At 42.9% G+C, this 23,344-nt stretch overlaps 1 protein-coding gene and 1 long non-coding RNA gene across 2 annotated transcripts in view; one reads left to right on the plus strand and one right to left on the minus strand.

Annotated features, from left to right (window-relative positions):
* Window positions 1–23,344, plus strand: part of b4galnt4a (beta-1,4-N-acetyl-galactosaminyl transferase 4a) — a 142,492-nt gene that overhangs the window by 54,301 nt on the left and 64,847 nt on the right. The window lies entirely within an intron of this gene.
* Window positions 23,190–23,344, minus strand: part of LOC120729558 — a 28,513-nt gene continuing 28,358 nt past the window's right edge. The window contains exon 4 of the long non-coding RNA XR_005694951.1: window positions 23,190–23,201. This is a non-coding gene — a long non-coding RNA (uncharacterized LOC120729558). The remainder of the gene's footprint in view (window positions 23,202–23,344) is intronic.

The raw sequence follows: 23,344 nt of genomic DNA on the forward strand, positions 1-23,344 counted from the left end.
AATATCAGGTCTGTAAAAATATCATGCACTCTTGCTATGCAAACAATGCACTGTCAAACACACACACACACACACACACTTTCACAAAGGGCAGGCCAACAACTCTTAGAACGCTTCCCCAGATTTTAATAAGACAGTGAGCCGTAAAAGGCCAGTTAACCAAGGTAAAGGCCTGCAAATGAGGTCATAGAGGAAAGAAAGGGAGGATGAGTGCGAGTAGATATTTCATGGGAGTGTTGAGATAAAGGGCTGCACCATTGTCTTTCACCTGACGGAGATTTTAATCATAGTGGCAATTTTACAGCGGCCCATAAACTGCAGCAGCCAGGCCTCATTGTTAACCTCCAATTGCTTTCAGGGCTGTAAATACGGCTGCCTTACATTGCTCTGGCCTTGCCGATGGTTTATGGGAGATGGGATGGAGGTGGTGATGGCAGTAGGAGACTTCCCGGAGAATAATGAGGAGCAGAGAGCATAGACTGACTAGTAAATAAACATATTCGATCATCAGTGACACTCAGCACACTCAGCTGCACGACACAAACTTGTCGTTGATGAAGCAAGGCTGTGTGTGCTGGTTGGGTATTAGACTTAATCACTTAATCTGTAAATGGACCCGTTGAGATTAGCGTCATAACTCCTCAGTTTTACATTTACATTTGAAAAGTGACACATGACCATTTCTTTTTTCCAAGTACCCATTACATTTAGCATTTCAAATGTTGTCACATGCTAAAAAGGATAGTTGATGTGATTCAGTGATTCAGGATGATGAATTCACAGCAACTCAGTGACATCATCGCTGACATTTGGTTGAAAGAGTTCTCTCCTGCCAACTGATTGAATCTGCAGCTAGCCAAGTGGAAATGGATCTCCCATGAGACATTTGGTGCATCAGCTTGAGCACCCTTCTCAAGGATGCCTGACCTCACATTGACATACTTTGTTTTCTGTCCAATTTTCCAGTGTGCTGTCACTCCGGTCGCCAAAATACTTTAATTACATTTTTGTATTTTAATCAAGGACTCAGAGTCTCTGGGGTTAAGCTACAGGTTGCCAGTCTAAATGGGACAAATGGGAGACAGAGAGATAATAGAATTATTACAAGCAAAATCCTTTCTATCACTACATGAGCTATGAAGCAAACTGTAAAGTATAAACTTTTATTGAACCCGCAACTTCATAAGGCACTTAAGACAAATGGGACAACTTGATAGCCCGAGCAGCAGAAGGTTAAGAGAAACAAACTAAGATGGAGAGGATTTCTATACGGTCATGGTAAAAGAAAAATACACCCTCTGTCAGTCGTGAGGTTTTAAATATCAGGACATAATAATAAAATAATCAGGTCCTTAATACCTCTTAAAATTAGGTAAATAAACGTGCTTAAGACAGGGTGTTTTTTTTTTAAAATCATAACTCTATAAGAATGACACAGAAACAGTGAGTCACAAAACACAATAACTGCAACAATCTTACACAACGGATCGAATGTGGAACAAATCAGAGAGGAGAACAAAACAAAAATGGTTTCCTGAAATTGTATGAGGATGTTGGATTCCTGATTTCATGGCTTGCATGTAATGTAATGGTAACATGTGTGATTAAGGTTACTACGTTGTTCCTTCAGTATATTCTTTGATCGATCCCAATTAAAGGACAAAAACATATGTATTCCAGAAAAAATCTGAGCATAGTTCTACTGATGTTTCATTTGATGCTCTTTAAAGTTGTGATCCGTATGCAGCAGTGCATATCCCTTATGTAGCCATAAGCCTCTGATAATGCCTCTCATAACTGATTGCAACCCTACAGACAATGAATTCTTCTCTGTCATTTTTCACATTTCTGAGTGTTGACAGCTCCGTTATAGGAGGCTATTTAAAGATTCAGTCCAGAATTGTTTTTCCTGCGGGTGTTTCAGTGCCTTCACTCATTCTTACTATTACGACTGAGGCATTTGTCAGCCTGGTGTTAGTTCACAGAAGCTTGAAATCCAAGCTGTGGGCCTGCAGTAAACTCCAAGGCAGGACTCCAGCAGCGAGGTCTGCACTGTCACAACCAGATGCCAGCAAAGTAGAAGCCTGTTTGTCAAGATCAACAGCTGTGTGTGTGGACACATGCACTGAAATATACATGCAAACATGCATTCATGCTTTAGGAAAAATCTCAAAATGGACAGCTCAGTATGATACCCACATTCCCAGACTGATGTAAATAATTTATCACTTTTCCTTGTTTTTGTTTTTTGGGGTCTTTTCCCTTCCTTTTTAGGCTTTGAAAGCATTTAGCTTTATTGCCATTTGCTGTATCCCAGTTAGAGAGGAGGAGAAGAATTACTCTGTGGTATCGGCTACAATCCTTTTAGAAGGTTCCCGCTCTTCCTGCACTCGCTCCACTTCCCACCAGCTTGCTTTGTTTCACCAGTGGTCAGTGTTAATCTGTTTCGGGCTGTCTGTTTGCTGTTACAGCTCAGTTTCACGCTGGGGCCATGCTGGGTGAAGGTCATTAGATCATAAGACGTAACACTGGTCTTTATCTCTGTTTCTGCTTCTAATCCCCACCTGTCTTCCTCAGTGGGGTAGGTTATATTAAAGGTAGGTGAAGTTAAGTGTCTGTTAAAGACAAATAAAGTAAAACAAGGCAATTCAAAGTGTTTTGCATAGAATATAAAGAGCATTAAGGTAAAAAGCAACAGCAATAAAAGTCTGGTCAAGCTTGACAATGAGGCAAACCTTTGTTTATTTTATGTTTTTTGCACTCTATAAAATATCTACATCACAAGATAGTTATCCATGGGTTATCCCCATGTATAAAAGCATAGTTTTTAGTTAGGAGGCATAGTTTAGCATAGTTTCAGCAGTCCTGTAAATTGTGATTTGAATGGAATTTTCATAGTATATGTTGGTGTTAAATAACCAATTTAAAAATATTTATTAAACACGTAAAAAAAAAAAACAAGCAGCAGAAGTGAGTTTTCTCCGATGGTTGCATGGGCTCAGCTTACAGGTCATTTTAGAAGAGTCAAGTTTTTACTCCTCTCAGGAGGAGCCACTTGGGGTGGTTTGGGCATTTAGCTACAATTCCTTCTGAATAAAGAGAGGTCAGGCGTCTTGGGTATGTCCTACTGGGAGGAGACCTTCAGGTAGATCCAGGAGCTGGTGGAGAGATTATTTCTCTTGGTGAGCTTTGGCGAGCCTCTGTGTCGTCCCACAAGAGTTGGAGGATGAGGCCATGGAGATACAAGCTTGGGTATCTTGGTTTACACTGCTGCTGCCATGACCATCAATAGATAAAAACGTGATGTATTATAAGATGCAGAACTAATCATACACCACCATTAGCAGATAATGCTGTATGAGAAGAGAACGATCTGCTGGTCAAAGGCCTTCAATGGGAAATGCATCAAGACAAATGTGTTTAAGTGCTTAATGTTTTAAGTGCTTTTAGATGACTGGATGACAGTAAATGGCTTTGCAGTGGCAGTCATCAGTATAGTGGTTTATACTCAGACAGTGTTTGTGTCTGCTAGATTAAACAGGCAGGTTGCTGCTCCTGTTGCCACTTGATAAAGGGAAACAAAAACTGCACACACCTCCATTTTCTGTCCCATAAAGACTCAAGGAATCTGTTAACAATAGAAACAAGGCCGGGATAAGAGCCGCACTGAAAAACGCTAAACAACAGAAGCAAAGCATTCACCCGTCTCTTCATCTTTCTTGACAAATCCCCTACTGCTCATGAATTTATTTGACAAGAGGCAGATAAGAAGACTTAGCAGAGTAGCATGGATGGGTGGATGGCTGAATGGATGGATGGAGGGAGAGAGCGATGTGAGTAATTGAAATAAAATTGTTGGTGTGGGCATGTTGTGTTGCTATGGGTCTAAGGAAGAGGTGGAGAAGATTCATTTGTATCCCTGTGGGAACAGTTCCTGCTTTCATCAGTACTCCCTGTTTGCCAGATTTAGAGCGAGTGCCATATCCCAGAAGAATTGGAGGGGATTTTGTGTTTTGATTTACTTTTCAGCTTTCCCTTCAGGAGTTTTCCATAGGTGCCGGCTTGTGTCTCTCCCCTTTTTCGTTGAATCCACACTCTTTTATCTAAGAGTGCTTTAAAACATTCACCAGTATGCGGGAAGATGTATTAACTTAATGATGTACCCTCATGTGGAGTCCTACAGAATATGTAAAGCTTACAAAAATGCTAATATGACAGTTTTAAAGCTTGAGAAGCCGTGAACAAGCAACCAAATGCTGTTCAGGTTAGCAATGTTTCTTTTATTTGCAGGTACGATTTAATACCACTGACACTCAAGGTCATTTTCTGTTTACCTGTTTAGATTGTCACCTTACTTCTGCTAGTGCATCTCAAAACATTAGAATATCATGAAAAAACCCAGCATTTGTTAGTCATATACTAGACATACACTCAAAGAGACATTCATTAAATGTAATGTGAAATATTCCAAGCCTTTTTTGTATTATTTCTGACAGTTAGGGCTGTTCGATATAACATATTGTGGCGAGCTCAGACAAGGAGGAGACGGAGGTATCGTTTGGTCTTGCTTCCCGTGAGCTAGCCAGGGAGCACAGCCATTTATTTACATCTGCCAGGAGAACACTGCCGCTAGCTCACTGCTCAGCGCGGCAACAGCACAGCAACAACAACACACAGGGTGCCCTCTGACCCCGGAAGGACACACCGTCGCAGCGAGAGGGCGTCACCCGTCACTATGGTAACATAAACAAAACATAACTGTAAAAACAGAACCCCGAACACCCCTGACCCGCTACATAGCCCCCACCTGAGGGGTCAGTCGTCCCCGACGACCCCATTACCACACACAAAGTCCTGCAAATGTCCAGGTGCCTTCTCTTGGCGCACCGGCCGGTCTCGACCGGCGGGGGAAAAGTCACTCGGGTCAGAACATGGGGTGCCACCATCATCCCCTGCCCCAGCGTCTGCCGGAGTGAGTGGTCAGTACGGTGAGAGCCTGTCCCGGTGCAACACCACCATGCGCCCCAGGCCCGGCATGTGGATGCGGTAGACCACTTCTGTTAGCCGCTCCACGACCTCCGCCGGCCCTTGCCAGTGACTGCACAGTTTGGGGGACACTCCTCTCTTGCGGACCGGGCAGTACACCCAAACCTTGTCGCCTGGCATGAAAACTCCCCCTCGGCACTTGGTGTCGTAGACTCTTTTCTGTCGTACTCCGGCGCTGGCCTGGGCCTGGCGGGTGTAGTCATGAACCACCTGCAGCCGCTCCCTCAGCCTCCTGTAGTAGTCCATCTCTGGCCCACCATCAATCTCCGGCTCGGGGGGGGGGACCCGAACACCAGATCCACAGGCGTCCGGAGCTCCCGTCCAAACATCAGAGCGGCAGGCGTGATGTTTGGACGGCAGGCGTGACTCTGTGACAGGGAAAGGCCCCAGGACATCCACTCCCACTCTTTCCATTGGGGCCCCCACCAGGTACTGCTGAAGGGGGGCAGTGGAGCGTTGAGTTGGGCCCTTCTGTGCTGTGCAGGTGTCACAGCAGTGCACATGAAGTTCCACATCCCGTCGACAGCCAGGCTAGTAGAACAGTCCCCTGAGGTGGCGGAGAGTTTTGGCGTTCCCATAGTGTCCTGCCCCCACCGAGCCGTGGACCAGCTCAAGCACCTGCGACCACAGCGACCGAGGCACCAACAGCTGCAGGTGATGTCTGCCCTAACCGGGGGCCCGCCATCTCCGGTACAGGAGGCCGTCCTGGGTCTCCAGATTGTTGTGCTGGGAGTAGTAGGCCTTCACCTCGGGCTCCTGTCCCGACACCCCCGTCCAGGCGGGGCGTTGCGCCGCCTCCAGCCAGGCCCCCACCTGAACCAACGTTGCGTCGGCCTCCTGCTCCCGCTTCACCTGCTGCGTTATCAATGGGAGCCACCCCCCTCCACTGGCTGTGGCCTGAGCTGTAGCCACCCCCAGCACCTCCTAGGCCCGCTCCTCCTGTCGCAGACAGTAGCGGCACTCAATGGCTACGCAGGGCCGTCTGGAGAGGGCATCAGCGTTGCCATGCTGTCGACCTGCCCAATGCTGGATCTCGAAGTCGTAGCCCTGAAGGACCTCCAGCCAGCGGGCCACCTGCCCTTCTGGGTGTTTGAAGTTCAGGAGCCAAGTCAGAGACGCATGGTCAGTGCGCAGGAGGAACCGGCAGCCGTGCAGATATGGCTGGAAGTGCCGCACCGCTAGCACTACGGCCAGCAGCTCCCGCCGGGTCACGCAGTAGTTCCTCTCGGCTCGCCCCAAGGCACGACTGAAGTACGCCACCACCCGTTCTCCAGCCTCGTCCTGCTGGGAAAGGACCGCCCCGACTCCTACATTGCTAGCATCAGTGTCCACAATGAAAGGTTGCCAGGCGTCGGGGTAGGCCAGGACTGGGGCTCTGGTGAGGGCCTCCTTCAGCTGTGCAAAAGCCGCAGCACAGGCATCCCCCCAGCCAAACAGCTGTCCCTTGTCAGTCAGGCGGTGGAGGGGGCTGGCCATCGTCGCGATGGCACTGTCTCGTCTGGTCCCCTCCGCTCCCTGCTTTTGGCCGCACTGGAGGGCAAAAGTCTCTGCGCCAAGAGTGATAGCCAGCTTCACGGTGTCGACGCAGGCCCCCCAGCGGCTCAGCAGATCCAGGCCAATGATGCACCGGTCTTGAATGTCGGCGAGCCAGAAGTCGTGCACCAGCTCCAGATCCTTCACTCGGATCCGCAACGTTTTCTTCCCCCGCATAAGAGTTTTCTCCCCCGTCACTGTCATCAGCTGGGTGTCTGTGGGCAACCAACCCTTCACCAGTGGCCCGGATGTTCCAGGGAGCACGCCAGGTCGTATCAGGAAAATGGTAGACCCCGTGTCCACCAGGGCCTGGCATGGCTGGTCCTCAACACAGCAGCTCAGGTAGAGTCCCTTGAGGTGCCCAACTCGGCCCACCACTGTGCATCGTCCTTGGAGGGGGCCAGGAAGCTGGAGCGGTGGTCCCCTCGCTACACCGCTCCCTCCTCGTTTCCCTGAGGCTGCGTAGTTCTGGTCTTCGGGGCTGGTGCTGGGCAGTCATGCGCCACGTGGCCAGGATCATCGCACCGGTAGCAGCGGTCGGTCGGTCGGTCGACGAGGACGCCTCCGGGGCACCGAGGGTTGCAGCTGGGACATCTCGGTGACCTCCCCCTCCCCGTCGCAGTCTGCGGCTCTGATTTGGGGGTAGTTTGGGGGGGCACCTGCTGGTTAGGTCGCGAGGTGAGCACCGGCTTGGCCCTTTCAGCCTCAAGGAGCGTCTCACGGAGGGTCATAGGCATGGCCAGGCGGACATGTTGGCGTAGTCGCTCTGGGAAAAGTCCTCGCAGAAAAGCATGCAGGCTAAGCTCCTCACAGGCTGCTGCTGGAAACTCCAGGTAGCCATGACGAGCATACAGCAACACGTCTGCTGCAAAGGTGCCCAGGCTCTCCCCCGGTCGACGGCTCCGGTTGGTCAGCTGCTCTCTGCTCTGATCAGTCAAGTGCTGCTGCCCGAATCGCCTCTCGAGTGCCGCGGTGAGGGCCTGGAGCTCATGCTGCTCTGCCGGGGCTAGGTCAAGGAGTATCTGCAGTGCATCTCCCTCTAATGCTAGCGCTAGGTGTGTAGCAGTCTCCTCTTCGCTCCAGCCACTATGTCTGGTGGCCAGCTGCACTTGTGAGAGGTAGGGCTCTAGCGGGGTTAGCCCGTTGTATTTCGGTACCTTAACTGGCGTGGTAGGCATAACTGCTCGCGGTTGGGGGCTCGGCGTGTGGGTCGACAGAGGTAGCCCATGGAGCATTGCCCTAGCATCTGTCGCGACGGGCCGCCGCTGCGGTGCGCTCGCGCCATCGGGACCCGTCGGGGGACTTACATGGCCGCTCACCTCCTCTCTCTTCAATCGCCAGTTTCCCAAGCGGGGAATGTTCTCCTCGACAGCTTGCTCCAGCCTCTGAATGTCTCTCTCCATTACGGCGAGGGTGAGCTATCCCACTTCTGACACCAATGTGGCGAGCTCAGACAAGGAGGAGACGGAGGTATCGTTTGGTCTTGCTTCCCGTGAGCTAGCCAGGGAGCAAAGCCATTTATTTACATCTGCCAGGAGAACACTGCCGCTAGCTAACTGCTCAGCGCGGCAACAGCACAACAACAACAACACACAGGGCGCCCTCTGACCCCGGAAGGACACACCGTCGCAGCGAGAGGGCGTCACCTGTCACTATGGTAACATAAACAAAACATAACTGTAAAAACAGAACCCCGAATAGCCCTGACCCGCTACAATATATGTCGGATGACGATATAAAAACATCTATCGTTTCATTTTACGCTATTGTTTGTTTCGTGGTGTCGCAAAATAAACTGTTTATGGCAGTATTCTTTTCATCGTTTTGATGGTCACTGTAGTGGCTATATTAATTTCTTAAAGTTCTCTCTTTCTCTTATATACAAGCGCCTGTTTTTATGCGTTGTGGTTAGCAACAACGATGGTAACACCATCACGTGTCCGCTTGTTTATGTTCCACATAAACCTTTCACAATAAAGCTCAAGATCCTGTTGAGACTTTTCAAAATAAACTGAATCGCGTGAAATAGCAGATTATTTACAGATGAGAAGTAAAAAAGAGCCACCAGGTGCTAAAAAATAAACCTTAGACTCAAACGTTAGAACAGGCTTTTCCCCGCAGCACGCTGTGTAATAAATACAAAGAAAACGGCGGCTGTTACAACTTATGTCTAAAAATGTATAGTTTCATGCATCTGTTAAAACACTCGACTCCAGCTACATGACGCGCAACTAGAAACACTTCCCGCAAGTCGAGCTGCCCGAGATTCACAGAATTTACAGAAAATGTTACATTTTTGTGATTTATATCGTTATCGGGATGATAGAATTCTTATATTGGGATATGAGATTTTGGTTATATCGCACAGCCCTACTGACAGTCATGGCTAATCTGGAATCCAGTATCTCAAATGATCACAACATTCTAATACCAATCCAATCCAAACAAGATTTAAAATGCAAGATTGCCCAGCTTCTGAATAGGATGTATATTCGTACACATTGCTGCATCTGTACAGCGTGGGATGAAGACAGTCAGTCTTGTGACACTGCAGAGGTGTTACTGAAGCCCAGGTTGCTTTCATAGCAGTGATTTTGGGTCGGGTGTTTCTCATCTTCCTCTTGACAATACACCATAGCTTCTCTGTGGGATTCAGATCATACGAGTTGGCTAACTCAGTAATAATATGGTCTGCAAACCATTTTGCAGGAGTTTTTTGAACAAATGCAAAGTGCTGCTGGAAAAGGAAATTGTCATCTCTATAAATCTTGTTAGCAGACGGAAGCACAGAGTGCTCCTCTCGTAGATGGCTGGGATCTCACAAGTTCCTGAACCAGCTTCTCTTGACAGTCCTGATGAGCTATAAGTCATCATCATCAAAATGAAATTATATATACATTTTTGTTTGTTTTGTTATTTTCCCTTCCTTAACTCTAATATTTCTCTGCTTATTGAAGTAGAAAACTGGAGTATGTGTTTCAGTTTATAATCTATTTCCACCCGTGCTGAAGCAGCCACCAGCCAGGAGGCCTTGCTCCTTATTGATCTCTGCTGTCCCCATGCTGTCCAGGCAGAAACCAGACACTTGGAGCCTGTTGATTGATCTCTCAGGATCTTTGTCTGATTCATCATCCACGGTCACACACTTTCTTCTTCTCTTCTTTTAAAGATCTTTATTTGCCTCATCATCACTTCTTTGTCACCTTTGTCTCTACCTCTACCAATTTTTGTCTCTGATCTTCAACAATAAAGAGAATATTGGGGATCATTGTTTAGTGTAAGTGGAGAGATTCACACTCATATTTAGTATTTATGAGCAGTATATAAACACTGTCTTATAATCAAGACAGGCCGTTATTGTATTTGTCAACGACAACAATTATTAAATGATTTTTGACACTGTGTAACAAAGCTTCATTCATATTTGATATGTGATTGCGGATTAGCAATTCCACTGTTCAATTGCACTGTTTATGCTGATGTACAAAGAATCCACAAAATGTGTTTATGAACATTTAAAAATAAGTTTGTTCAAAAGAAATAAAGACACGTTGATAAGGAGGGATTTGTTTTATTTTCCTATTTTCTCTGTCTGTCTGATAAACTAGTCTTAGAAAATAGTCTCAGCAGTTATCACAGCTGACAAAGACCTTTTTCTGCAAGTTAATATGATGATGCACCTGCTGCCCACCTGCTGCCTTCATGTTTACTTTGATGGAATATAGGAAGGCATGCACATATGATAACCCATCCCTAACTCTCTTAAGCCTAAATAATATTTCTTTTTTCTCAGCCTTTTCATTGTCTCAGCCTCACCTCATTCTTCAGGTTTAAGAAAAAGATCTGCTTTTACTTTAAAATACCACTTCTTTGTTTTATTATTTTTGTGATATTATGACACTGCCTCGTTGTCAGTATAACTGCCACACTGCTTTGATTATCTTAGAAAACCCAGATCAAATTTGACCTCTGCCACGCTGGTAAATGATCAGTTCGGTTTCAGTCGTGCTGTATTTCAGATATTTTGCATTTCTCATGCTCCTATGATGACTTGCACTGTCATCAAACCTTGAGCATGAAACAACTTTAAAAAAGACAAGATGGTGGTTTTTCTACTTATCCTGGGTTAAAGACTTAAGCAGGACAACCAAACAGGCTATTAATCTCGCTACAATAGTGGACAGAAGTGCTTTGTTGGAGTCTGATGGTATTGTCAGGATATCAATTGCTTTGAACATCCTCCTGGATTTATTCTGTCATTAAACAACCTGCTGCCTTGATTTTTCTCACTTTAGCCAGAAGAAATTTACAGGTATATCGACACGTGGGTCAATGCTGCTGGCTGGGAGGCAGGGATGGATCCAGAGTAGCCATTCAGACTCCTGTGAGATGGCAGCTTGTGGGAGAAAACCAATCTTTATTGGCTTTTTCAATTTGCATCTGACCAGTCTGGAGAAGCACTATGTTAATTGTAACCAGTGAGTCAATGGTGTAGCACAAGTACATATCTTTTGCTCACTCTTGTTCAGAACTGAAAACAAATGACTGGATGCCAGTGTGTAAGAGGTAAAGATTTGTTTAACTAAATTAGCTAGATGACCCTTTGAGACCTATTTTCTATTCAAGGTCAATTTAATGCTCATCATTGTTACACTAAATATGCATTAAAGCTGAGATGTGTACTATTTAGTGACTAATTGTTGGATGAGGAGTGTTTTGGCACATGTGGGGGCAATTTTTGAGCGAAGAAACACCAAGTATGCTTTAACAAGCAGTGGTTGTACTTCCAAGATTTTATATAAAAGCGATCTCTTCTTTTCCCCTCTCCGTGTTGTCTCAGTCCTGGATAAGGTCTCGTCATAAACTAGTGAACTGAGTTTTAAGGCAAACAGTGTCGCTTGCACCAAACATTAATTAGCACATATCACAGACAGAATCGTTAAGCGCCTTCCCGATACTAACACTAACTAGCCAGCTTTGCTTCATAGTCCAGGGTCATATGACACAAAACCAAAACTTCCACACAGGAGAGTCTGTACTTTTTTGTCAGATGGCTGACTGCTGGAAACTAATGGAGCAGAGGTCAAACGTGTCACATCTGCTTTCCCACTTTTTTCTCTGCTGTCATACAGGCTCGCCAGAAATCAACCAATTCGCTTGAAAAATGCAATTTTGTTCATATTTCTGGAGCAGAATTGAGTTGTGTGCATTTCTTCCTATTGAGAAGACTTTTCACAGACACTTTTCACAGATTTAGTTGGCAAGAACACTCTTTGCTGTTTACTTTGATCTCTTTTTTGAACATATAAGAACGCACAGGTGGCAGTTATTAAAAGTTTAAAGAGGCCAACTCAGGTTATTCTGCTATACTGATCTTTTTTTTCACCTCCCTCCATCTGAGTGTTTAGAGCTGCTTGTATGCAGCAAGTGACTCTCTGGGTCAAGATGATTCATGCAGTAGGTAGGTAGTATTTTATATTACTGTAATTAATCTGAATGCATGTGCCTGATTTACAGATGAGATATATGTAAGCGTTTATAGGTTATTTAAAGATAAAACTGGAACTTGGCAGTCAACTCATGAAGACACAAAAGCCAAACATCTTTAATAATCTAAAGCTGCAATAGCAAAGAACAACAAAAGTACAGTCGCGGCTTGCACTCAGTTTGTTGTGACACTAGCACATGAAAGAAGGCATGTCGAAGTGTTTGAATCATTTCGCATGCCTATTTTGTGAAATGTAGCATGAAAATGTGAAAGCACTGACTATCCTGACTTATTCATGTAGAAAAACTTTATTTTTTTTGTCAGAAAAGATGGGGAATTCGTGCTCACCTGGAGCCATAATGAAGCAACTGTATGTGGTAAAAGACACATTATACTATGTGCTCCTATATTTTATCTAGGCAAAGAGCAAGTTAGGTACAAGTAGAGTTGCACAAAAGTGAGTAAACCCTTTACGTTTACCAGAATTTCTGCATTGATTACACATGAAATGTGATGTAGCCTTCATCTAAAGTCCTACTTGTGTGTGGTTGGTATTACCAGGAGACCTCATATGTACTCACACAGCCTCCATAGTGATGAGAGAATGAAGCAGAACAGAGGGAGGAAAGGAAAATAATGAAAATCACGAGTGCCAATTTAAATAGGACAAATACTATTACCTCAGTGTTTGGGAAAATGTTGGATAATATGAGGTTGTTTTTGTTTTTTCTTTAGAAATTATGGGCAGGGTAGATTTGCATGGGGCTCAGATCACAGACCATTTCTGTAATTATTACACAATGAGGTGATGCTGCTTTTATGTGAATAGGACTTAAGTTGCAATAATAGGCACATTTTCACTGAAGTAATGACACACGGTTTTCATGTGTTTATTGAACAAACTAAGTAATTGTTTAGTCCAGGCTGGAAAATGTCACTAAACCTCTCTGCTAACTCAGCTGTTAAATTTAAGGGAATACGTGCAATGTACTGCGTTGTCGAGCCCTGTTACTGATAAAGTCTGCTCTTCCCAGAAGATTGGTTGGTGCGTTGCCTCAGCCACAACTTTCACAGGACATTAGAGCACTGTATAGAAACCTTAGTATTATAGAGATGCATAACAGAGAAAGTGAGGAAAAAAATTACTTCTAGTCTCCAAATAGACCAATGGGGGAGGTGTAAAGTTGCTACTCTCCTTGAGAGTTTGCATCCTGCAGAGTTCACAGCAAATCCAACAGGTGTGATCATAAATAAATAAATATATAGTTAAAAAAATAAAGAAAAGCTGAACTATATTTCTATCGATCAAGAATGTGCATTGCACACGTATATCAAAACCACATCTAAATTGCGAAGCAACAGACCATCTTGGTCCTGAGTGACTTGCCTAAGGACCTCAACATCTAGTGTTGGGAAATTGTAGCAAAAACAATTTACTGGAGGCTGCTGGAGCGGCCGTCCATAACCAGAGGTTTGGGAGAGGCTTTATGAGGTGCAAAGAAAAGACAAAAGTAAATCAGTATAATAGGTTTCTTAAATGGCCAAGGAAATGAACTAACCTTAGCTCATCTGACAGGGTTTGGCTTAACCCAAACAGAGCTGTTCAATCAAGACATCAGCCAAAACAAAATGGTGAATTGAAACCGTTTTTTTTGCGAAAGGAATGATCCAGAATGTCTTATCATTATTCAAGTCTCACAAAAGACCAGAAAAAAAAGCTTTGATTGAGTTTTGCTGCTGCTAAAGGAGCTTTTATGTGTTTCTAGAGTTCACTTACTTTTCCCAGACAGCCTTCTGATTACTTAATGTGCTCAAAAAAAGACATAAAAAGTTCTTGGGTTTTATAAGTTTAGTCAGATGTTTCCGTGTGATTGAAGCTTACATGAAAATCAAATTACATTTTAGGCAAAATGAATGCAGAAATGCTTGTAAGTTCAGGGGATTTGCACCTTTTTCTCTAGCTGTTGGCGTGACTGACAGAGAGAAGAAGAAAAATCAGATGAAAGACGTCATGTCATGGTAAAAGAAGCAGAGGTGACAAGACAGATGTACGTAGTAAGACTGAAAGAACAACCCTTGACCCAGAGCAACCGCTTTGTCACAGCCAGTCATCTTCTTCTCCTGCCATCAGATTCAAACCTGTTAGCTATTGGGTTTGCCAATTTATACTCCTCTGTATCCCTATTGCATCTATATATGTTGGAGAATTTCTTATAGGTTTTGTTATTTCAGTCTTTATCATTTACAGCATAGAACACAACATAAATTGCATGCAGACAGTGAAATTTTAATCATAGAGTATATCAAAGACCTTTTTTCTCTCTTTTTGTGTGTAGGGTATGAGTGAGTGGAATCCTATAGTGTGTGGGATTCTTGATGTCTCTGTATACAGTACTAGAGGTGCTGGTGTGTCTTTCCATGGTACGTGTCATCTCTGATCTGACAAGACACTTGCAGATAGATGATATTACAACCCACGCACCTGCCTGATATTGATGGGGTCTCCAGAACAATGTGGGTGTGCTGTAAATAGAGGTGGATGCCGTGTCCTGGGATAAGCTATAAATTACCTTTCCACCTCCCTCCGAGTGTCTAGAGACTGGCTGGACGGACAGAAGCATGGATGGAAGCACGGAGGGGGACAGGGAAAGGGACTGAATGAGCATGAGGTCTGAGATGTACAATCATAGCTTTAAGACAAATGAACAGCTTGGGACTGTGGGTGTATATGGGCGAGAGACAAGCAGTGACTGGCTATGATGAAGATTCATTGCGCTTTTCTCTACTATCCATCTCCACTAACTTGTGCAGACACCAGTGAATAGCCCAGCCACTAAGTTGCTTGATAGTTTGCTACTTGGGTGCTAAAATAGAGCAGATTTCAAAGAAGTTACAGGCTGAATGATGACGTCTGAAAGCCAGTCAGAAAAAGCAGTGATGTCAGAATCGTGCGCAGGTGATCAAAGGTGTCATTCATATCAAAACTATAATTCTGTATTCAGTGTTTTTCAGATATGTACAAAAAGCATGGTTCACACAACATATGCTCTTTGAAAAACCTCCAGTTGAGCTTATTAAAAGACTGCACCAATCTACTGTCTGCATGAAGTAGTCTGCACTTATTACAAATACAATAAATCTTAACTTATAAAGTGTTCAGAGTGTTCTCTCTGTCACTGCTGCCTACTTTGACATGTTCTTCTTTGGTATGGCAGTAATTTTGTCAAACTTTTAAAGGCTTAGCCCACTTGAGCTTGTACACCCCCCCCCCCCCCCCCCCAATAGTGATGCATTTCACTGTTGTGAAAAATAAAAGCTTCCCCATTTTGTACATTTTCGCTGTCAGGTGAGCGGAATAATTTTATGAATTGCACCTCAGCTCAGTACTTTGCAGTGTGACTTGGCAATGTAAAAGAGCTCCTGGGCCAAATGTAGGCAGCACATTGCTGTGAAGTGGCTCTGAGACTATATTGGGTTGACAGGGACATTAAGCACAAAGCAGCAGGGGCAATTTTAATTACTCTTTGTCTGTCTTGTTGTCTTGGTGACAAACGGGAATGAGGCATGTTTACAGATGACTATGCTGCATAAAACATCTTAGAGGCAAATGAAGGGAAGTGAGTTAGAGATTTCTTATTTATTTATTTTTTTTGACTGAGATGGTAATAGATGAGACCAACACGTGGATCTGAGATCTCCAAACAGGTGTGCAGTTGATGAAGTGGGCTGTGGAGGCGAAAGCTGAAGAGACATTAGTTTTGACGCAGTTTATTATCTGGCAGCTTCCTACTCAAACACGCCCATATCTATTCTGTCAGTTTGACTTGCTCTCAGGAAGAGAGGCTTCAGGAAGAAAGAGAAAGGCTAAAGCAGTTTCTCAAAATATGTCGTTAAGGTTAAAGATGCCTGACATGCGAAACAGACGCATGTCTGCAAACCGCGAGAGGATGCAGAGCTACTTACAGACCCAGCTTTCTTTAAGAGGCAACACTGAGTATGACATGTTCTCTGCTCCTAGAGCTAAAAAAATAATTAGTCTTTCTCAGATAGAGATAGAGAGCAGAGAGAAAGTTTAGGGCTTTTTGTAGTGCAAATTTGATGCTGAGTGGTTGGCAAACATAAACTACATGTAAAGAGCTTACGTAATAAGCGGTTTCTTATATATCAAATCAGGGATGGGTTGGTTTTGTATTAAAATTCATTTCGCTTTCTCTGTACTTGGAGGGAAATCAGTTAAATTAGATTAAAAATAAAGTAAAAAGTAGATGGAAAAGAACTGGAAAATTACCCAAGGAAGATGGATAGAGGGGAGAAACTACTAAAGGAGGACGGAGGAAGCTGGACTGCACAAATGTCAGTTACAGAAATTGGCCGGGCAGTAAAGAATCTGCTGCACGTATTACAGATACAGCATGCCAAAGGTTCTCCAGCACAAATTACACAGTTAGTATGTCTTGTTAGCTCGACCTTCAGATGTACAGTAATTGTCGTCTTGTCTACTGGGATGCTCTTAAATACAGAGATATGTGTAATTACACAACTGTGCTGAGTATTTATTGCACACTCTCATACATAAATCATTAGACTTCTTTTGGACTTTAAAAAAATATGAAAAATATAATTTGGAGTTCAAACTCCCTTTAATATTGTATGTATTAGGGAGAAAGTTATTTTTCAAGGTTTGCTCCAAAGTCCCAGAAATGTACTGTTTTCTCACCACAGTGGCGACAAAGCTGTGAGTGGTAAAATTCAACTTGCAGCTGAAATGGCTGCTCAACACAGAACACTGCTCAGCTCACATTTAGCCCATAAAAAACATTCCAACTTGTCAAATACAGGTGTAACTAATGGCCCCATTTTATTCAGATGCCGTTAGGTGTTCCGGTGTAGTACAGTGGTTACTGTGAGTGTTTACTCGCTGGACTTGTTAACTGGGACACTGGGATCAGTTATCAGTTATCACTAGGGAAGCTAGTTACAAATGTGCTTTTTATAGTTAAAAACAATAAGTTGTTATAACAAAGGGTTTTGCATATTTTTGCACTGTTGCATTTGTTTGTTTGTTTTTGCAATTTAAATACATTTACTTTGTAATGGTTTGTATTCAGCATTAGCAATCAAATTTTGAGCCAGTCAGTTTCTTCTGATTATGTTGTGATGACTGGCGCATCTGTTGTCCCTTGTCAGTATGCTTAATGTATTCAAAGCAGGATAAAATAAATTAAAATAAATCTATACATTATACAATTATACGTGTTGATTTTGGGCAAAATCCCTCGTTTTATTCTTTTAACCATTCCTTGGTGGATGTGCTAATCTGTATTGAAGGGAACCTCTGAATCCCGTTGATAGCTCTGCTTGTGTTTCATTTTCATCTGGCTTCACGTTATCTTTAACCTCCTAGGACCTGGCGTCCACATATGTGGACATCACATTTTGGGTTATTTAGACCAAAATACTTAATTTTGCTCTGATATCTGATAATTTTGCCTGATATCCACTTACGAGGACATTATACTGCTACTGTTCTATCGAAATTTGAAACAAATATCCTCATATGTGGCTCTAATTTTTCTTAGAAACAAAATTTTAAAAAAAAAATCTGGTAATTCTTTGTTTTTACATTCATCAGGTCCCATTATGCCCAAACATCAAAGAGAGATTAAAAATGCATGTTGTGGAAGAGTTCGGGTCTTAGGAGGTTAAGCAGTCTTTGATGTGATTTAAAACTAATAGCAGTCAGCTGTTCAGCCCCTGAGTCATTTCCACCATCATGTTTCAGATTTGGTAAGAAGTTATTTTCCTTAAAGCATTTTGGTTTGCACTAATGTCCACTGTTACTGCGGCTAAACAACCGTATCCCCGGTTCAGACCCATAGCACATGACTAGTTCACACCTGTGTCAGTGGAAGGCTATAATTATACTCGGATCTTCTTGTTGGAAACTCTTTTTTTTTTTTCTTGTTTGAAGGCTTTTTCTGGGACGACTTCCATGCAAGTGAGTTTTTGCTATTTCATCTCTCTCTGAAAGTTCATTTAGACACCTACATTTATGAGTTACCTGCATGGCTTTTGATTAAATTTTGAGGTCCTTGAAAACCTTGTTTTCGCATCGACTGGTCGACCTTAGAGATAAAATTGTCTAAATTTTTCAGCAAGTTTCCCCTTTTCTTATATAGTCGCAATGTCTCAGGGATGCTGGAAATGAGAGAGCACTGGCCATTTAAAATATGACAAGACTTTACAATGAGTTCAGAATAGCTCAGGTCCCTTTCATGGCCCCAATTGGCAAATCATTAATCTTCCAGAGCACTTATCTAAGAAGGTTGTCCTTCTAACACAAAACTGCCTTTTTCCTGTCATGATGCCAGAGAAGTTGGTCCACTGCATCTAGTGGACTAAATTATAGGTTTAAAGCAAGGCAGTCATGTTAAAGCTAAACCACTTAATAGAATATACTACTTGCAGTTGGATCATTTATTTTGTATAATTTGGTTATTTTGCTAGACTTTCTTTCTTCTTCTGTTTTTTTCCTGGAGGTCTTACAGAGCTTTAACTCTAAGCCTTAAAGGGCCACACAGTTAAATAGCGAGTAGAAAAGCTGATTATTGAGGTCATGTGATTGCTAACCATGTGACATTAACTTGTCTGCCATTTTGAATGTGTGACAAAGTTGGATCAATTGAATGTCTTTTTGGCTTTTCATAAGCACACTGAAGTAGTTTTATCAGTGTTTTCTCCCTTTTCACCTTGAATGTCTTCTAAAGGCTACGTTTTTCTTCTTTGCACAGGAAAACGTAATATTTCCTAGATGCTTTGTTCCCTGCCATTGCTATGGACACTAGCAGATTACCACAGTTGCCTGTAGCACCATGGAGTGCTTGCTTGCAAACGCTCGCAAGGAGCTCTCTGATCAGTGAGGAAACAGTGAAAAGTGTGACACAAACAGGAAATGAAGGCTGTTTGTCAAAATAAAAGTAGTGCTGTTTAAACATGTGGGCTGCGGTGCTGACGCAAAACTTTTACTTCCATATTTCTGGTTGCACTTCAAGTTTGACTGCCGGCCATTTAGTAGTGACTTTTGAAAGTATTTACAGACACATGGTTGTCTTCCATGCAAAATACAGGAGACCACATGTGCTAGCAACCTGAAAACCCTCTTTGCATGAGATTTCACCCAGTGACAGTAAGGAGCTCAGGAACCACTCGCCACTGGTTGGCTGAGCCACAGCCACCCTTCTGAGAGAAAACTCTATAGCTGTTAAAGTTTTAAGCAGTTTAAAGAGGTTCAGATCACTGGCACCTAATCTGGAACCCTTAATTCCAAATGTAATGAGTTGAGAGTGTAAACGGAGGGCTGTACTTACTGTTCCATGTGATAATGTGGTTGAGCTTAAAAATGGCCATTTTCAGATTAGAGACTCTGGAACATTCCCTATCCAATTATTAAACTTTTCACAGATGCATCTGTCATTCATAATACACTTGAGCTTTTTGATGCGCTTCCTTTACTAATTAGTTATGTGGTATACATCTGTGTGCTGCGTGGATGAAAAGTCACCCCATTCTGAATTTGCTGTGTGAAGCGGGAGGAGAGAGCATTTTAAAATCTTTATGCTTTGATGTCCATCTAGCAGATGTGCTGAGATTTGGATGCTGGGCATGTGATACGCACATAGTTCATAGCGGAGTTCACATTCTTAAACACACAAACACACATGAACAGGTGAAGCGACGGAGAGAGAAAAGTGCTTTCGTTTTCAGGTCAGGCATTGCATTTTAGATGCTATTCGCCCCAGGAAACCAGCCTGTTTCATCATTGCCAAACCACTTCTGTGCCTATCACACTCTACCCCTTGTAAGAAAACCAAATAACACCAGCAGAGAATTTCAGATGTAGACATGCACAGATTGTAAGACAAAAAGACAGAATATAAAATGGAACTTAAAGCGAATTCACAAACAGAAGCTACAACAAAGACAGCAGAAGGTCGATCAGACCCGCTTGCACAAACCCTTCGTCTATTTGTTCCGTCTCATCTGGATTTACTGTAACAGGATCCTAATTAGATTACCCACCAAAGTACGGGAAAGGCTTAATATGTCCAAAACCCTGGCAGCAAATCTACACAACCCAACAACTACTGTCACTCTATAAACTTTTCTGTGACATTTGAAACTCTTCTCCTCTGCTATATTTTTTTCTCTCTATTGTTGTTGGAACACGCAAACGACATCCCACAAAAAGCCTTTTCTTCAGCATTCGTGTCATTATAAGAAAGTGATTCATGTATTTTCAATTTCTTGGCGGAACAGTGCTCTCTCAAAGAAAGGAACCAGGTGCTTTTTGATAAAAATACTCCATTTTATGAACAAGTAATGTAGCAACAAGTTCATATTTTGAAAATATGAATAGGAAAATACTATTTATCCACACTTTTGACATTTTTGTCCTTCTGCTTATGTTTGATAAGAAACCTGTTTTTACCAGTACTTTCAACATCACTGTAACCTTATGGCACTGCAAAATTGTTTGTCGGTACATGTGTGTATATCCATCACTGTGTGAGGCCACCTCTGAAGGAGGCTGTGTGTTGATTAGGTCAGACTGAGCCCCGGCAGGTCAGCGATGATTGGCAGTTGAGTGTTTGCCTGTTCTGTTTGCCAGCTGCCCCGTGTCACACCCCGTCAATAGTAATCAGCCTGGACATAAAAGTCAGGCCTAATGTGGCTTCATTTCTCTCTTTCCTCCCAATTGCTCGATGGTAGAAGAGTAATACATTTCATTGCCCGGGCAACAAAATACTGACATGCTGTTCCAACTTACAGTGTGTTTGGCATCAGGCTGGATTCCTGCTCAGATTCTGGCTCTCTCTTTCTACTTTCTGCGTTTGTTCTCGATTCCTTTCACGTGATCTCTCCTTTTTCACTAAATAAGACCCCTGTCCTAATCAACTACTATTCACACAGAAATGATAAAGATCTAAGACACTTTGAACTGTCATTTCACAGAGTATTTTCCTAATGCTGTACCGAAAGGTACGTATAACAGTATAAACAGCTATAAATGTATAAGTTATATTGTAAAAACTAATTAAATATTTCCATACAGTTCTGACACAGCCACCAAAATTAAATTAAATCGATGTCGACTTACTCAGTTTGTGCTGGCTGTACATTTAGATGCATGAATGCAGACACATGTTTTCAGTAAAAATGAATGCGTGCACACACTACACACATCATCACATGAAAATCTGTGCTCTGTAAATACCAAACAGGTCACCCTCTAACTTTTCTGCTTCAACTGTCTGCAGTTTTTCATCTCCCCATCTGTCCATCTCCTCTCTTGCCTCCCCCTCTCTCCTCCTTCTTCCCCTTTTGTGTCTTATTGTCTCCCTGCTGTACTCATCTCTGCACCATTAATCTTCCAGCCAATGAATTGGAGCTCCTGACTCTATCGCTCTTATTATCGGCTGCAGCCGTTCCTTATTTATGTTCCATTTTTCTCCTTCTCCTCCTCACTCAGCCTTGCTACTGTTGTTCCATTGACCAGCATGTAATTTCTTACATGAATAATGCAAGCAGTGAGACAAAAATAGTTGCATTCCTTGGTTCTCTTGGTTGGGATTTGTTCTGCAATCATTTAACTGAATGCATTTGGTTGAGCTGATTTCTATTCAGCAGTGCCAGCTACTTTGTTAAATGAAATAGGGATTTTGGTTGTAAGGGTATTGGGACTCCAAAAGCTGTATTCTTACTGAAATAGACTAGAACAGCTGATTGTGAGATCAGAGTGCAGATTTATTCAACCTCTCAGCACACTCGAGTACTGATCCAGGATCACCGAGGTGGTTCCCAGGACAATTCTATTCATTAGCCAACACTCAGAGCGGCCACGCCAGCATATGACAGTTTGCAGGCAAAATTAAATTTCAGTTTCCAGCAGCGCTGATGTGCTAGTGATAGACACACTTTTTTATAAAAATAGCCAGGGTTGGTCAGGCAGCTTTCACAGTTTAAGATGAACTCTTTGATGAACATGAACATGCTTTCGGGGCATTGTTTCCTCAATATACTGTCTATAGGTAGAAAGATATAATTATGTCCCTGACTCTTTTTATTTACAGCTAAATAGCATTGCAGTTACAACAATAAATGCAATGTTCTCTGCCGATATATTGTCATGAGAAGCAATGACCACCCACGAGAAATTCACCTTTGTGTGTGGATCAAAGCTGAGTGACAGACTTACCCTTCACATCTCATTTGCTGTACTTGTACCTGTATTATAGAATATTACAGAATATATTGTAATGCACAGAACAAATGAGGAAAAATGTATAAACTCAGGCGCTAGCTCATAAGCTTTTTTTATACCAGCTGCTGCTGAAAAACCCTGTGTTGCCATAGTGAGCGTGTTGGTGGTTAGTGAAGCGCAATGTATGGGCCCTTTCAAATAATGACCTTGTTGTGCTCCTTGAAAAATCTCCAAGGACTTGCATAAACATGTTTTTGGATCCCTAAAAGACTCTTGTGGTGATAATTCAGTAATTTTCTCTAATACATATCTCTGTTAAGCTGGCATAATTGCCCTTTAAGGCATAAAGAAGCGGAAAAAGTGAGCCACATAATAATGTTTTTGTCTGACTCATCTCCCTCAGCCGTCAAGCGGAGCATTTCGAAAATCAAAGGTTTCTTATTGTTCCCTGTGCCGCTTTCTTTGTTTATCATAGACCCAGTGTTCCTTTATTTTTCTTCACGATGATGTAAAGTAGTGAAAAGCAACAAACTGACAAGAATAAGATTAAAATCAAGCCAACCCATGGCGCTTCATTTCCTTTTTTTAAGTTAGATTATCATTTGGATGTTGAAGTTAGCCTTGGGTAAGGATAAGAAAATGTACTGTGCTTCTTTTACTTTGTTACTACGGCAGTGAGGAGGAAAGTCTAGCTGTAGGCCTGAGAACTTGCCTTTGTCCCTGTTAATTTAAATTAAGCTAGCACAGTTTTTTTTTCTTTTCAATAAAATAAATTGATGTTATTTTTCCCCTCTTACTGTTTAACCGTGCTAGAAAGAAACAGTAAATTTATGGATCCCGGTGTGTCCTGAAAGTTGCGAACTGAAAATCCATCTCTTCAGCTGTAGTCACATCACATACAGATCACTGGTGCTGGTGAGTGTGTAATGCTGCACAGAGCTATCTGGTACTGCTCAGAAACGAAGCAGACAGTGGTCTGTTTGGTCTGTTCAGTAAAGACAGATGGGATTCTGGCA

This window comes from Simochromis diagramma, unplaced genomic scaffold, assembly GCF_900408965.1.
Source record: "Simochromis diagramma unplaced genomic scaffold, fSimDia1.1 OVJJ01000293.1, whole genome shotgun sequence".
Lineage (NCBI taxonomy): Eukaryota > Metazoa > Chordata > Actinopteri > Cichliformes > Cichlidae > Simochromis > Simochromis diagramma.